General features: G+C 37.3%; 1 protein-coding gene across 4 annotated transcripts in view; it reads left to right on the top strand.

Annotated features, from left to right (window-relative positions):
- The first annotated feature begins 7948 nt into the window (after nt 1-7948).
- LOC122400368 (rho GTPase-activating protein 7) overlaps nt 7949-14420 on the top strand; it is a 476120-nt gene continuing 469648 nt past the window's right edge. For all 4 annotated transcript variants that reach the window (XM_043401799.1, XM_043401800.1, XM_043401798.1 and 1 more), the window contains exon 1: nt 7949-8627. The gene's annotated coding sequence lies outside the window, so the exon portion shown is untranslated. The remainder of the gene's footprint in view (nt 8628-14420) is intronic.

The following is a 14420-nucleotide window of genomic DNA, read 5'->3' as shown; positions in this document are numbered from 1 at the left end:
ACGCGTCAGGTTGTACAGCCATTCGGCAATGATTCGTTTTCGTGGTCGTAGCGATGGTGCAAACCAGATAGTAGGCAGAAGGAGCTACGGAGATACGATCTTCCGGTAAAAGGAGAAAGAACCCCCCGGAGTGACTTTGAATCTATGGACCCTTTTAAGGTGTCCTTTTGCGAAACTTGTTCGGTTTGGCTCAGCGTCGGAAATGCAACAAATGATCCTCGGACGCCCAAGGCACCGCTCTTCCTCGTGCTCTATTAGAATCTACTTGGAAAACGATACGGATCTGGATGGCTCGATAAGTAATTTTAATTATTCGTAGCGTTCTTTGGCAGTACAATGTGCGAATCTATTGAATATGTGATCACAGGATTTAGAGGAAGAGTATTTACTAAATGATTTGGAAGAGGGATGATTCTTCGTGAATAAATAATATTTATCGGATGAAAGTGTTTAAGAAAATCAAATTTGAAAATTCATAGGATGCATTGCAATATGTAGAGTACATTGCAGATGATTAAATGACATTAAGATCAAAACAAATAGAATGGAAAAAGCAAACGCAAAAGATGGTACAAAATTCATTCGATCGGAAGAAAATATTCAGTTAATTCGACAAGCACGAGTCTATATGAGACAATAAAGATAATCTCATATTATTGAGTCTCATTGCCTTTCGAAAGAAGAATGTCAACCTTGGATACAGTCTCTGATAACCAACAGTATCAATTTAAAAACTCATATAGTCCTCAAAAACATCTTTAAACAAAGATTTTAAATAAGAATTTCATCTCGATTAACTTTTGGCAAGGAATGGTTTCCTCCTCGAGTTCGCCATAAATTATATCGTACATGGCAATTTTCTTATCTTCATTTTTGCGGATTGCGGGCTACGAAACATCAGTCCTCGTCAATGTAGACCGGGGGCGATTCTATCGAGTTAATTAAGTGCTATTTAGCCAAGAAACGTTTCAGCAGAACGCAAGGCAGTAAACGCGACGATAAGCGATGATTAATCGTATCCATCGAGGGAGAATTGACATTAAACTTTGCAGTCTCCCTAGCAGCTGACACATGCAACGTCGTTCCCCGTATTATCTTCACACTTGGCTTCCATGGACGCGTTTTCCATTGTTTGCTGAATCTCGAGTCCGCGCAAAGAGTGCCAAGGCGATAGGGAGGAATGAGTTAAGTTCGTGTCAGTGCCTGATTTAACGCCCGCATTTCCAACCGACAGTCTCTATAATCGCGAGACCAGCGATGTTTCTGCGGCGTACGTGATATTCGTCATTATTATCAGCCAGATACGATTATTGTAATTCCGCGCGAAAAAAAGAATTAAATTGTTCGTTATATCTTTATCGTTTCGACGAACCGTTTATTCTGAGATGAAACCATAAAGTCGTGGCAATTTTTAGTCATTTCAGTCGATAGGACTGTTACGTTGTTATTATTAAACGTCTTTATTACGCAAACCTGGAAGTACATGCACGAGCATAGGTATATAGAATAAAATATAATCGAAATATGCATTCAAATGCATTGTAATCTTTTCTATATAAATGTTAGATATTTTTTGGCGAACTAATTCCTCAAATAAGCAAACCTTTAAGTATCTGTGTTGTGCAATTATTCGAATTGTGGAGTAAATCTTCCAGTAAGCTTTGTAGGATAATATAATGGTTTCCATTCTATAATGAAAATTTAACATTCCGAGTAGTGGACTTCGTAACCTGTGTCGGAGTCATTTCTGACTCACATCGACATTTCATTAATACTGATATATTTTCTTTTGCTCGAAACTCGAACTTCCACATTCGTATGTACAAAACAGTAGGTATGTCGAGTGATAGTCCCATTGGTCGAGAAAGTAAACACAATAGCGAGGCTTAGCACTCTGTGTGTGCCAAAAGGAAAGTGACGAGCCAAAAGCGACTCCGGCACAGTACTAGGAGGGTTAAAAATAGCTTACTCTCACTATTCGAGTATTGAATGGATCTAGAATTATTGAGTATTATAAAATTCAAAATATACGAATTTATGAATTCCCTATAACTCGTACTATTTTCTTTTTCTTATTAACACGTTCTCGTACAGCAGAAATTTTAATGAGCTGCAAAAATGGACAGGTGATTTATTCTTCAACCACTACATTAAACTGCATAATAATTCAAAAAAATAAAACCAAAATAGAATTGAATACATGATAATGTGGCTTATAAATTTGAATATTACAACATTCGTGTCATTTTGCATCACAATGAAAATGAACGCTATAGCATTCCGCGAACGTGTTAAACCAGTATTTTCTCACAGTCGACTGTCCCAGAAACCAAAGTGGTATTAAAGTCACTATTACTCACAAAAAAAATAGCAAGGAAACCATTTAAAAGACATTGGAATTTCTACTCAAAACGTAGTTTACAAGTTCGTAAACAGTTCGAGAAGTTCGACGAATAGAAATTTTAATATAAATAAACTGAAGTACAAAAATGTTTGCTTAAACACATTCGTCATGCTTGACGGGGAATTATGGTAGTTTTGTATTATATCGAACAGTCGATGGTTAATAAATTCTGCGATGGCGTGCACACTGTGTCATCAGTGTCGGTTTTTAAAGAGGATGAAGTCGATCGGTTACCGAAGGTGGGCACGCAGTCGGTTCACGACCCCATTTTCGTTAATTGCTTTTAATTGCCCCGTAATTGAGATTAATGGAAAGGCATGCGGGCGCACATGATATCACCCTTGGCGAATTAAAATTAAACCGTACGACTGGACCGCAAAGAAACCGCCGCTCTCGTTCGCTTTGAGCTCGTCACGCGACGCGTGGAGTTCACGAGGACAAAAATTGTTGGAGAACGTCGTCGTAAAAATCTTTCGTCGCTCGTTTCGTAATACGGTGGACACACGTAACTGAAAAGATTCGCGCTTGGATCTACGCGAAAGATGATCGTTAGATATCTCGGTGCTAGCTTCTGTGAGCTTATCGCGAATTGTGCAACGTGTTCGTCGCGTGCCGACGAAATTGCCGTTATTACCTCATCTAGTTCAGAATTGTGTCAATCGAGGGCTTTTCTGTCATCAATCATATAATATGGAACGAATTTTATTAAGGAACATTGTAATGCAAAAATAGGAAGATTGATAATTTCTTTTGGAATAGTTTGGGAGTTCAATCGTTTAAAACTACGTTCTAATAGATTTATTTTTAAGTTGAAAAATATAACGATGTTGTAGAATATTGAAAGATTAACTTAAAAATACATTCTTGAAAGATTCGTTTTGAGATTCGACAAATTGAAGTAGTTACTACTTATTTTCTAGAGTGTGTTATTAAAATATTCTTTTTTACATCTTATCCGAGTTTGAAATTTATTTTAGAAATTTAAATCAACAACTAAATCTGCTTTTTGAATATTAAATTTTCTTTCAAACCATATTTCTAATCATATATTTTCACTATATTTTCAGTGTTGTGTATTCTGATTATAGATCTACCAAGAAGTTCAAAGATATTACGTTTAATAAATGTCTACAAACTCGTCTTTAATCTAACATTTGAACAAGCATTGTCAATTTGAATTTGCATAAAAATCGTATAAATTCGCTAATAAATTAAATGAAAGGGGGTTTGGATAAATTGTTCGAGCGTTGTACTCTCGCTGAGAAAAACGAAATTCTACGGAGAAACCCATGTCGTCGAAAACGCTTCGCTAGCATTACGCATCTCAACTTTCCCATGAGTATGAGTACTCACTCGGTACAGCGGTATCTTTTTATTAGGTCCGTGTCTGTCCACTAACACTGTACATTGCGTGGGTTTGCCCGTCGCTCCTTTGACTGGGACCAACCACACCGTCGTCGGTTCTCCGTAGAGTTCGGGTGTCGCTTATTTCCTCTTTCTTCGTGTTCCTCTCAACGTGGTCGTTTCAAGGGTCCTTGAAACGAACCGAAATCTCGCGTGGTTTTCATGACCGTCGAGTGGCGCTAGGACCACCCGCAAATAACGCGTGCCATTAATTCTAAAAACGGACCGTAACGATATCAATTACTTTTGCTAACGTCACGCTCCGTCCTTCCGACTTTCATCGAACAGTTCAAATACTCCAAAAGTTTAAAAATAACAAAAATAAATTTATCCTCTTTCGAGCTTCGCGTACACAAGGTTACTCGATTCATTAGGGATATATCTTAGCGTGTCTAGAATTTCTGGAATTTTTTCGCAAAATAAATTAACTGTTTTTATTATTAATATATCGTTTGTTGAAGAAGGTTTCTAAGTTTTAAATTTTATGGAGGCAATAAACATTTTTTAAGAAGTGAAGACACTTTGGGCCAAAAAAGATCCAGAATCGAAGATCATCATAAAGTTGAACTACTTTTAGTAAATTGTTCAGGGAATAGAAACAAGCATATGAGTTTTGTAGAAACAATAAAAGACCGTTTTAGGGTTAAACCTCGTTGTCCAAGATACATGTTTACTTAGGAATTCGATCGATGTCAGGGGCATCGTGCACTACGTAATTACAGGGTGCATTCGTACTTCGGTTCATTGGCCAGGTAAATCGGATTCGAAGTTAATGCAAACAGAGACTATTAGCACCAACACAGGTTAAACCGAAGCGACTCGAGCCTCGTGACCCCATGTTTCGCCTACGAGATAGGGAAAGACGATGCATACGTGTGGGGACGTTATACACGTCCGTAGAAAACAGCTGAGAGTCGAGAAGACGAGTGTTCCTCCGTATGATACATCCACGACGAAATTAATGCCCCAGGATTCCCGGTTCCAAGGACAGAGGCTTGTAGGATTGGAGGACGAAACATTCTATCGCAACGGTGCCACCAACATCCTTGCATTCCGCCGATGAGCCGCGATACGATAAATTTTCCAAGGCTATATACGTTGGCCGATGTTGGGAAATACCGTTCGCTTTTAAGGCATACCGCTTTATCTTGGAAATGCAAAAAATACCATTTTATTCAGGAGTCACCGATCCCCTGAATCTCGTAGGTTGCATTGTTTAGATACTCCGAAGGATGAGAATTCTATCGCTCCAAATCGAAAACAGCCGCGTGATTTTAAAAGACCGAGATTTAGCTCTTCCAGAATCAAGGCGCAAAGTCAAGTAGTCCTTTTAATTAGAAGGGAGTTGCAACCAACGTGACGATCGTCTGTTCTATCATTATCAATAGTGGCACAAAAGTGGGATCAAAAATATTTTTCATCGCAATATTCAAACTATTTATACAGTCTATATATTACTTTGAATTTGTTTTTACACGTCATCAAATGATACAGTGTAAGAGCATGAGTGCTGATTTTAGAATAACACTTTTATATATCAATTCTATGCCCAGTCAATATAAGTTAGCACATACATTAATGTTAGGTTGAATCATTATTAGTTTGAGTGGTACTAATCCTCCTACAATTTTGAATACTTTTGTACGAAAAATACTCTGAATACATTGAGCTGAAAATATAAATTCACTTAAACTGTGACGAGTTTTAGACTTAGAACGACTATTTTATAGATCGTAAGCTCCATCGGAAGTTGAGATTTCGGTACAAATCGTTTCCTTTTCGCTCGAGGAGGCTATGGAAAGCTCGAAGAAAAGGCTGACCATCGCGCCGACGACGAAGGTTCGTCAACCTCGCATTCCAGCGCTCGAACACCAAATACTCGAGAGGGTAAGTGCCCGGTTCAAGCACTGGTAGCAACAAACGGAGCTACGTCAGCAGGGAAACCTCGTTTCGTGAAAACGTTTCGGCGGAACGGCGAAAAGTCGGCGCCTCTTCCGTCGACGAACACCCACGCTCGCGTCTATCGCCTACCAACACGACGGTAGCCTAACTTGCGCTCGCGTGCGCCTTTCAGGGACGTGTACGCGTATCGGATTGACGAGTTCCCGCCCGAGTCGGCGGTTGGTCGTTGCTTTGGCAGCTCCTCGTCTCGCCCAGGTAGCGAGCGAGCTGGCTAGAGTCGCGACGCAGAGGTCGAAGCGAGATACGGACAACCCGGATAAGGACGGAGATAAGGGGGCGTGGGAGAGAGATAGGGCGGCGCGGGAGCGAGAGAAAAAATGCAAAAGGGAAGAAATAAAGGCGGGAACCGTGGGAGAAGGACGGGCCGACGTGAGAGAAAAAGACGCACGGAAAACACGAAGGTCCGCGAAGAGGGAAATTGACGAGCGAGTACCGTTGCGGCAAGAAATGTTGGAAAAATTCCTGACGAAGTTTCGAGGAACTCTCTGATACTCGAAGTAAATTTTGTTTTGCTCGGTTGCCTGCTACCGACTTTACACCTATATCAACAAAGCTAGGTAACGTGTTGGTTGTGAAGAGCTACGACCTTACTGAACGAATCCTTCGATGTAGGATTTCCAAACGTTGTTATCGTGGACTTGAATAAATGAACGTGGTGATTATTTAGATTTTGCTTGGACCAGGTGTCCACCGTTTGTTATCCATCGTGATATTATTATATTATATTAGAGCAAAACTCTTCGGTCTATCTCATTTGATTTCACTATGCTGATGCCCCTTTTTTGTTACCTATTCCCATTTGTAATGTTATCATGGACTTGAATAAATGAACGTGGTGATTATTTAGATTTTGCTTGGACCAGGTGTCCACCGTTTGTTATCCATCATGATATTATTATATTATATTAGAGCAAAACTGTTCGGTCTATCTCATTTGATTTCACCATGCTGATGCTCTTTTTCTGTTACCTATTCCCATTTGTAGTAGCGACAAAATCGTGGCCGGTTAGACTTGCATTCTTCAGACTCGCCAACTTATCAGCTCGCAGTAGTACATGCGTAATTACGTGTAATTGCACGTATACAGAGGTCACTCAACAAGTAAAGGGACAAATGATTGAAATACTGTTTATTTAGTAAGTGTTTTCCTACTTGGTGGAACTTTTATTTTCATACGATGGGTATCAGTTATCACAGAAAGGCGGAAATAAGTTCTATATCAAGTAGCATAAATAGCGAGAACAATTAAACAAGTATGCAATTCATATTGCAGGCTTCCGACTCCGATTTTAATGCGCTTCTGCAGAATAATGGTAGAGTGATCCCTTTTGATGTATGTAAAATATTAAGCTAGATACTCAACAGTTTTTAACATACCTTGGTATACAAGAATCTACATGTGGTGAAGTGGTATAAACGTTAAACTAGTAAACGTGGAATCATTAGTTCGAGTTTCACCAAAACACAATACCTCTTTTTCTTATTTGTCACAATTTCACTTATTAGGTTATATCATAACACACCTTCATGTGTCTCAAAGTATTTACTTATACCTTAAAACCTGTTGAGTATCTGCACCAAATATTTTACAGACATCAAAAGGAATCACTCTATTATCAATCTACTAAAACATACTAAAATCAAAGTCGATCAATTTGCTTCCCTAAACACTCTGTTGAGAGGGGTCTGTGGAAAAGAAAAGGTTAAAAACTACTATCCTGGTCCAAACAAAAATGAAAATGAACACTTTACTATCAATCTACTAAAGCACATTAAAATCAAAGTCGATCAATTTGCTCTCTAATAAACACTCTGTTGAGAGGGGTCTGTGGAAAAGAAAAGATTAAAAACCACCACTCTGGTCCATAAAGAAATGAACAAAAAAGGGGTTTTCTAACACGTCAGATTAGAATGCCCCCTTAAGAAAATTGTTGGAAAAAGGAGGGACGAACGGAAAGAGCAAAGGCTCGAAAGAGGAGAAACAACAGGAAAGGGACAGAGAAAACGCGTATCCGAGGAACGCAACAGGGAGCTCTATCAGGCGAGAGAGAGAAAGAAAGAGGGGTACAGTGCTCGTACGGTCGGTTTGCCGCCTGCCGCGTAGTAGTAGCGTGCCGAGCGAGCAGCGAGCAACGCCGAACGTCGTCGTCGTTTCTCAGTGTCGCCGCGGCGGTCGTGCCAGACGGTTCTGACAGTAGTTTTTCGTGGCAAGCGCGAAACGTCTCGTCTCGTTTCGTTTACGTGCGTGTCGATCGGTGGCAACGTGCGACTTGTTGGATTAAGTGCACCCACGGACGGGGACGTGACTGCAGGATTATCGGTTTAAATTCGCGAACGCGTAGCAAATACATCCCCTTTTTTCTCGCACGTTCGTTTGGGGCTACCCGAGAGGTGCACGACTGACAACAAAACGACATTATCGGCGGTTCCGATTTCCTCGAGACGGTAGTTTCGCGCGAGCGTTCGGGGATCGTTTTGTGAACCGTGAAAAACGCCGAGACGAAGCGGTGTGTGTCGCGTGCTCGAAAAGTGTGATCGTCGGAGACCACGTGGAACACCGTGGGCGCCATCGCGGGCTGAATTTCGAATTTCGCGCGACAACGGCGGCGCGAACCCGCGGCCAAGTTCATTGCCGTGCGCTCGGCCTCGGGCGGTTTTCTCCGAGTGAAAAAAAAGCGTTGGTTATTGGTGGCAATCTCTCGTGGCCGTGGAACACACGGCGGGTGGCACATTGTAGCCGTCTCGAGCGGCGTTTGTACAAGTGGATTTAACCTTGCGACCGAACACGTGGATGCATGCCGACCTGTCTACGACGCCGTGCTTCTGAGCGCCGGTGCTGTCTACACGAAAATTTCAGGTAACCTCCGCGTTTCTGTTTCGTCGCTCCGACTAACATCATCCGGTGACAGTGACAGCTGTACACTGTATTACGTGCACGAACGATCGTAATTATATTATTCGAATCGAGAAACGTTGGTTCTGGGGTTGAACACTGACAGTTCCATTTTAAACCAGTACTAAAGAGATGCATAATTTCGTATGGTATTTTGTTTTTATTTGTCATTTGATTCGCTTCTTTTGCTGTAGGCTTTAAACATTTTAATTATTTTTAATCGATCAATAAATTCATTTAATTATCAATTTCAATTATTTATTTATCGTTTAACACGTCGACGAGTAAACTCTTTTCGTTGTCTAGACAACTTTTGATAGTAACGTTGATTATATCTATAAAGATATATACGTATATAAAATATTAAAATATTCGACTTTTAAGAGGTAGGGTTTGTCGATCATTTAACACTTTTCACTTTTGAGTCACCTGTGTCGTGATACGTATACTCTATTTTTGAAATCGTTGAGTCACCTCTGATGCGATACGATACTTAATTAAAAAATAATTAATTAATGAAAGAATCGTACATGCATGCAATTGACGCATTATTTATTTTTCGTATAATACGCCAAGTGGTTTCACGCGAAGAAACTGCGATTTCTTCAAATAGAAGTTAGAGTTTTAAGAGTTCTGCTTTTATGCGTCATAACTTCAACAAACGTAAAGCGAAATGAATAAAAATAATTTAACTGCGTACGTATCTAACCTTTCTCCATCGTTCGAGAAGGTTCTTTAACTCCATATTTTTCTTTTTGAACTAAAAATAACGTTCAAACCTGATATATCTACTGTTTACAGTCGCAAGTACTAAGGCACCCGTTCAAACTATCAGACAGTAACATGTTTATCTTCTCGATAAACACTAATAAGTGAAAGAGACTCGAAGGAGATGCTGCATTTAGAAACAAACGTCTGTTTTCATTTAATCGTTTAAACCATAAAGTACCAAATTATTGTTAAGTATCTCCAAATTAATATTTTATTTCTTTATAAATTGTCAAATTCCATTTAATTGTTTAACTCGAAAAGTATCAAATTATTGTCATCTAAAAATTCATACCTATTTTCTGTGTGTCGAAATAAAAAAATACCTAGTTAATTTTTTATTGCAAAAAAAAAGGAAATTTTATTTTTGTAGACGTTATGACGTGTTTTGTAAATAGGAGCACCAGTATTTAGAAATATCTAATAATTTTGGAACACTTGCATAGCATTCGGTGTAAAACAGCAAAACAATTGTAAACAATAAGCTTCTATAATCATTTTCTTGGTCTAGAAATATACTAGAGTAGAAAATTGGTGCAAATTATTACAGAATATAATAATTTTTTCTTCATAATATATTATGAAAATGGTTACATTTAAATTATTTCGTAGTAAATAACAAGTTTTAATATTCTATGGTACACACATTGTCTTATTTTCCAAATTTTTCTACCAAAAGATTTTTTATTTAACATTATTACTGTAGAAGGGAATTCTTAATCTTCTTTGGTTCGTAGGTTCTTAATCATGAATAACTATGATAAGAATTTCGAAATCTTTAAGAAATAAAAATTTATACGGTCTCTTGTTAAACATTTGTAGCGCGGTGTTAATATTCCCACGACATGATGATGCACCACGGCATGATGGCTATGAGTCAGTAGTGTAAACAAAAAGGGATACCTCGTTAAATAAAGAAATAGATAAATAAATTCATATCTGTGTTCTAATACGTTCAAAATGGCAGAATTTTTATTCTGACGATGATTGAAAGTTGATGACTGTACTTACAGGCACCAGATGGAATTAATATCGAAACTAGATTTTATATTAACTCGAATCAGTGAGAGTATCGAGTATTGCATAGGAAAATATGAATCAATTTTTATTGTTGATCGAAACAAGCGTTTTATCGTAAATTTAGAAAAAATATATTTTATTTTGGATAAAAATTAGATGCCATTATTATGTTTTTGATTATAAAATTCATTTTATAAAAAATAAATACAATCAGTTTAAACTTCAAGGTTCTTTTATTACGTGCATATTTTTTCATAAAGTAATTCTTAAACTAAAATTGTATTACGGGCAGTGCCTGTCGAAGCATTATTAAATATTTAAAAACCCATTGATATTTAATGAATTTATTTAATCGACATTAGCAAGAGTATCGTCAAATTATTTTATTCGAATGCTTGATGGTTCATGTCATATATGTGTCACGTCGTTGACAAGTACTCGAGTGGACGATGAAAATTTGTTTTGACATCCATCATGAGTAATTAAGAAATGTATCGCGTTTGTTTACGGAATTATCAAATTATTTTCAAGTGCCTTACGCGCATGTGTCGAGCTGTTAACAACGATTTTGTTAATTATCTGAAGCATCGTCGATTACCTCATTGATTAAATCGTGATTGTGAAACAATTTATTAAAAATTTGTCGAATATTTGCCAAAAACTAGCAACAAATTGTCGTCGAATGCAACATTAGTTTTATTTGTGTTTGATGCGCGACGCTTTACTGGATCGTTATCCCAGATAACGATCGCTGTATTACTCTTATCACTGGCTTCACTATCATCTGTACTCGCGCTACGTGAATATTACTATCGCGATAAAATCGGTGTTACAAATCGTAAGCTATATAACTTCTTTCATAACCAAGCTGAACGATTTATAGTGAATGAAGCAGCTGTTAACAGCATTCTTTCGATACTTATCAAAACTGAACAACGGATTCGTGCATGAGTTGTGGGTTAGGCGACTCAGTTTCTTTAACTTAGATCGCGAATCGTGAAAAATTTTCAATGTTTTTGTTCCTTAAAACAGCCTAGTTTTTGTCTGTTGATTTTAAGGTAATTTGACCTGATTAAATTGTCTTTATAATTTTACTCCATTTTAAGTTTTTTCTATTATGCTATATTGCTATAGGACATTCGTTAATTATATTATTATCGAACACGTGATTTTTTGGTTGTCTTCTCGAAGTGTATGATTTTATTTGTTTACAAAACTCGGCATTTTAAAGTAACGTTTTAATAGATTCATAAATACGTCAATTTCCGCAATTGAATAAAGGTATTCAATTTAACATACCTCATAGCTTGACAGTGAGTGAAGACTCTGAACGTATACGGTACTCTTCACTATTATTTGAACGCATATTATAATTTTACCCTAATTCATAGCGATTCTTTAAGTTGATGGTTATATTCTTCAAATGTAAATGTCTTGAAGTGCTGTCATGCTTCAAAAGCAAAATCTATTTAAAGTCTCCGCGACGGTTGTCAATTGGAACATGTACTGATTCCTAATAACGTAAACTTTGGAACGTAGTTGTCTTTCATTAAAAATTGTAGTCATGTTTTACTTTATTATGCTGAGCGTACGTTCTGATGGTTGTTGTAAATATTTAAATTAGATTCGTTTAAAGTCGTTCGATGTTAGTGTCTCTTTGTAACACAAGAACTAGCAGTTTCTTTTACTATCACTTTGCTTCTTCAAGGACGAACTATTTAAGTTTCAAATAAACAGAACTTTTCTCTGACGTTGTTGTGACATTTATCAATTTCGTAATGATGTATTATTCAAAAATTTAGTGGACATTTCCATTCTACAGTAAATTAAAGAATAAACGTACACGTGTGTATTAATATTTTTTAAAAATCAAGTTGTCATTAAGTATATGAAATATGTAAAATATAAGTTATCATAATCCTGTTTACTTTTCCTAACATAAAGGAATATTTAAAAATGTTACTTAAAATCCTGTATTTTTTAATCTAAAGAAAGATGAAGTATTTTTAAGGATTTTAATTTTAATAATTTTACAAACCTGATTTTTGAACGAGGAAACTTGAATAGGAAAAAATTCAAATGTATGTAATCAACGTCCGCAAATCTAGTGCTAAATAAGCTTGTAGAAGTATAGATAATAATTTCTATAAAATACGATCGACGCGGTTGAAAGCAATACAAAATTCGTATCCATGGAAAGAAAACAATTGCGTGGTTTTCTGCAAGTCACCTGGAAAAGTATCGAAGAAAGACGCAACACGGATACTGCATAGTACACACTAACGATAAACGGTAGTAGTGGTTCGTAATCGGTCGATTTATCGAACTGGCGATCGGTATCTACCGACGACTCGTTCGGCGAGTATGCGCGATTCTCGAAGGCGAAATCCTGATTACGATTCCGCTCAATGTCGCAGTGACATCACCGAGGATCATCATCCTCTTGGAATTCCCTGTCGATTGAATCTGCACGCGTTAAACGCGATCCTCTGCGTTACGCGTGCTATTTATTTCACGATCCTTCCGAAAAAATTTTTACTCCCGCTTTCGAACGCTCGAAGAATTATTTCGCCGATCCGGACAATTAATTAAACGGACGATCAAGCGTTTCTCTTTTGGAATTTAATTTTCTGATTTTTTAGACCCCCGTAAAATGCAAATCGTGCTTCGACGACTCTGGTTATGGAAAGTTGTGTCAAATGGTAATTCTCGCTATTATTGAGTGAAAAACTTAGAATATATGAGAAAAAATGCAATTTTAGGATTTCGTGCAGCTGTGGTTCCCCCAAATAGGATTTAAACAACTTAAAGTGTTCTGGTGTTAAATAACTAAAAATAATTGAACTGTGTACTTATCTAAGTTTTTCCTATCACTCGACAAATTTTTTAACCTATAAAAAATTGAGTAAATTTCAATATGAGTGATGTACGTCTTTAAAAATTCTTAAGACTTTTTTAATACATCACAGATTTTAATTTAGCAAGGTTTGTATCTTTCATTGTTGATGCATATTGAAATGTAACTTTGGTACTTAGTGGGTTGATATAATTGCAGAACGCTTCATTACGCTTATAGCAAATGTCTTTAAAGAGTCAAACATAGATGACAATAGGCTTGGTGTCTGCGAGTGTTTCGGTATTTATCCCATCAATTTCTGTTCGACTCAGTATTATACCTTCGTTTCGAGTCGCGAATGATCGAAAAACTTAAAAGTCCAGCGACAATGGCGCACCACGGATCCTTCTTTCGAGGCGGGGGTCCAAGTTATTTCTGCTAGTCGAATCACACGCGATGCCGATGAGCAAATTTTGCGAACGTGCTTTGAGTTTAATCGATGATAGATCGAGCTCGGAATTCCCTCGTGAAAATAGCTACCCACAGTTGTCCTTGCAAATGTTAGCAAAGGTCTTATGAAAAGCTCGAAAGTATAACTATTTTTCTTGGTGTCGTTTTTTTACCCCAAATTTTTATATTTTTGAACCTGCAAAACTGTGACTAAAATTTTACGAGAAATTAGTGTTTGTCGAGGACACGAAATTTTATTTATCGCATAAATATGTATTTAGACTTTTATGTATAGATATATCTTGCTAATTTTGCTTGAAAAGTATTCCATTTTTATTTCGATATTATTGGGTAATGATTGGTGGTGTACTAGAAAACATGCTTCTAAAATATTATAGACTGTTATTAAATAATTATACATCTACGCGATACGCAAAGTGCAAACGTGCCCTCGGGCTATAATCAGTTTGTCATGCTCGATCTAGGTCCTTTCAACAGGTGTGACGCGGAACACAAGTCGGTCACGAAGAAATTTGTAATAAATTAACGAATACATATTTATATATTTCGTAAAGTAAATGTCAAAGATTTGTCGATAACACGCAAATTTGTCTTCGACGTTCACATTTTTTAAAGTAGCGAAAATATTGATGTTTTCCATTAAGTATCTTATCCGGTATAGA

This window comes from Colletes gigas, unplaced genomic scaffold (genome assembly GCF_013123115.1).
Source record: "Colletes gigas isolate AHSC1104 unplaced genomic scaffold, ASM1312311v1 Colletes_gigas_Sc00017, whole genome shotgun sequence".
NCBI classification, from domain to species: domain Eukaryota; kingdom Metazoa; phylum Arthropoda; class Insecta; order Hymenoptera; family Colletidae; genus Colletes; species Colletes gigas.
Note: the sequence above shows the minus strand (reverse complement) of the source record. Positions and strands in the feature narration are given on the sequence as shown.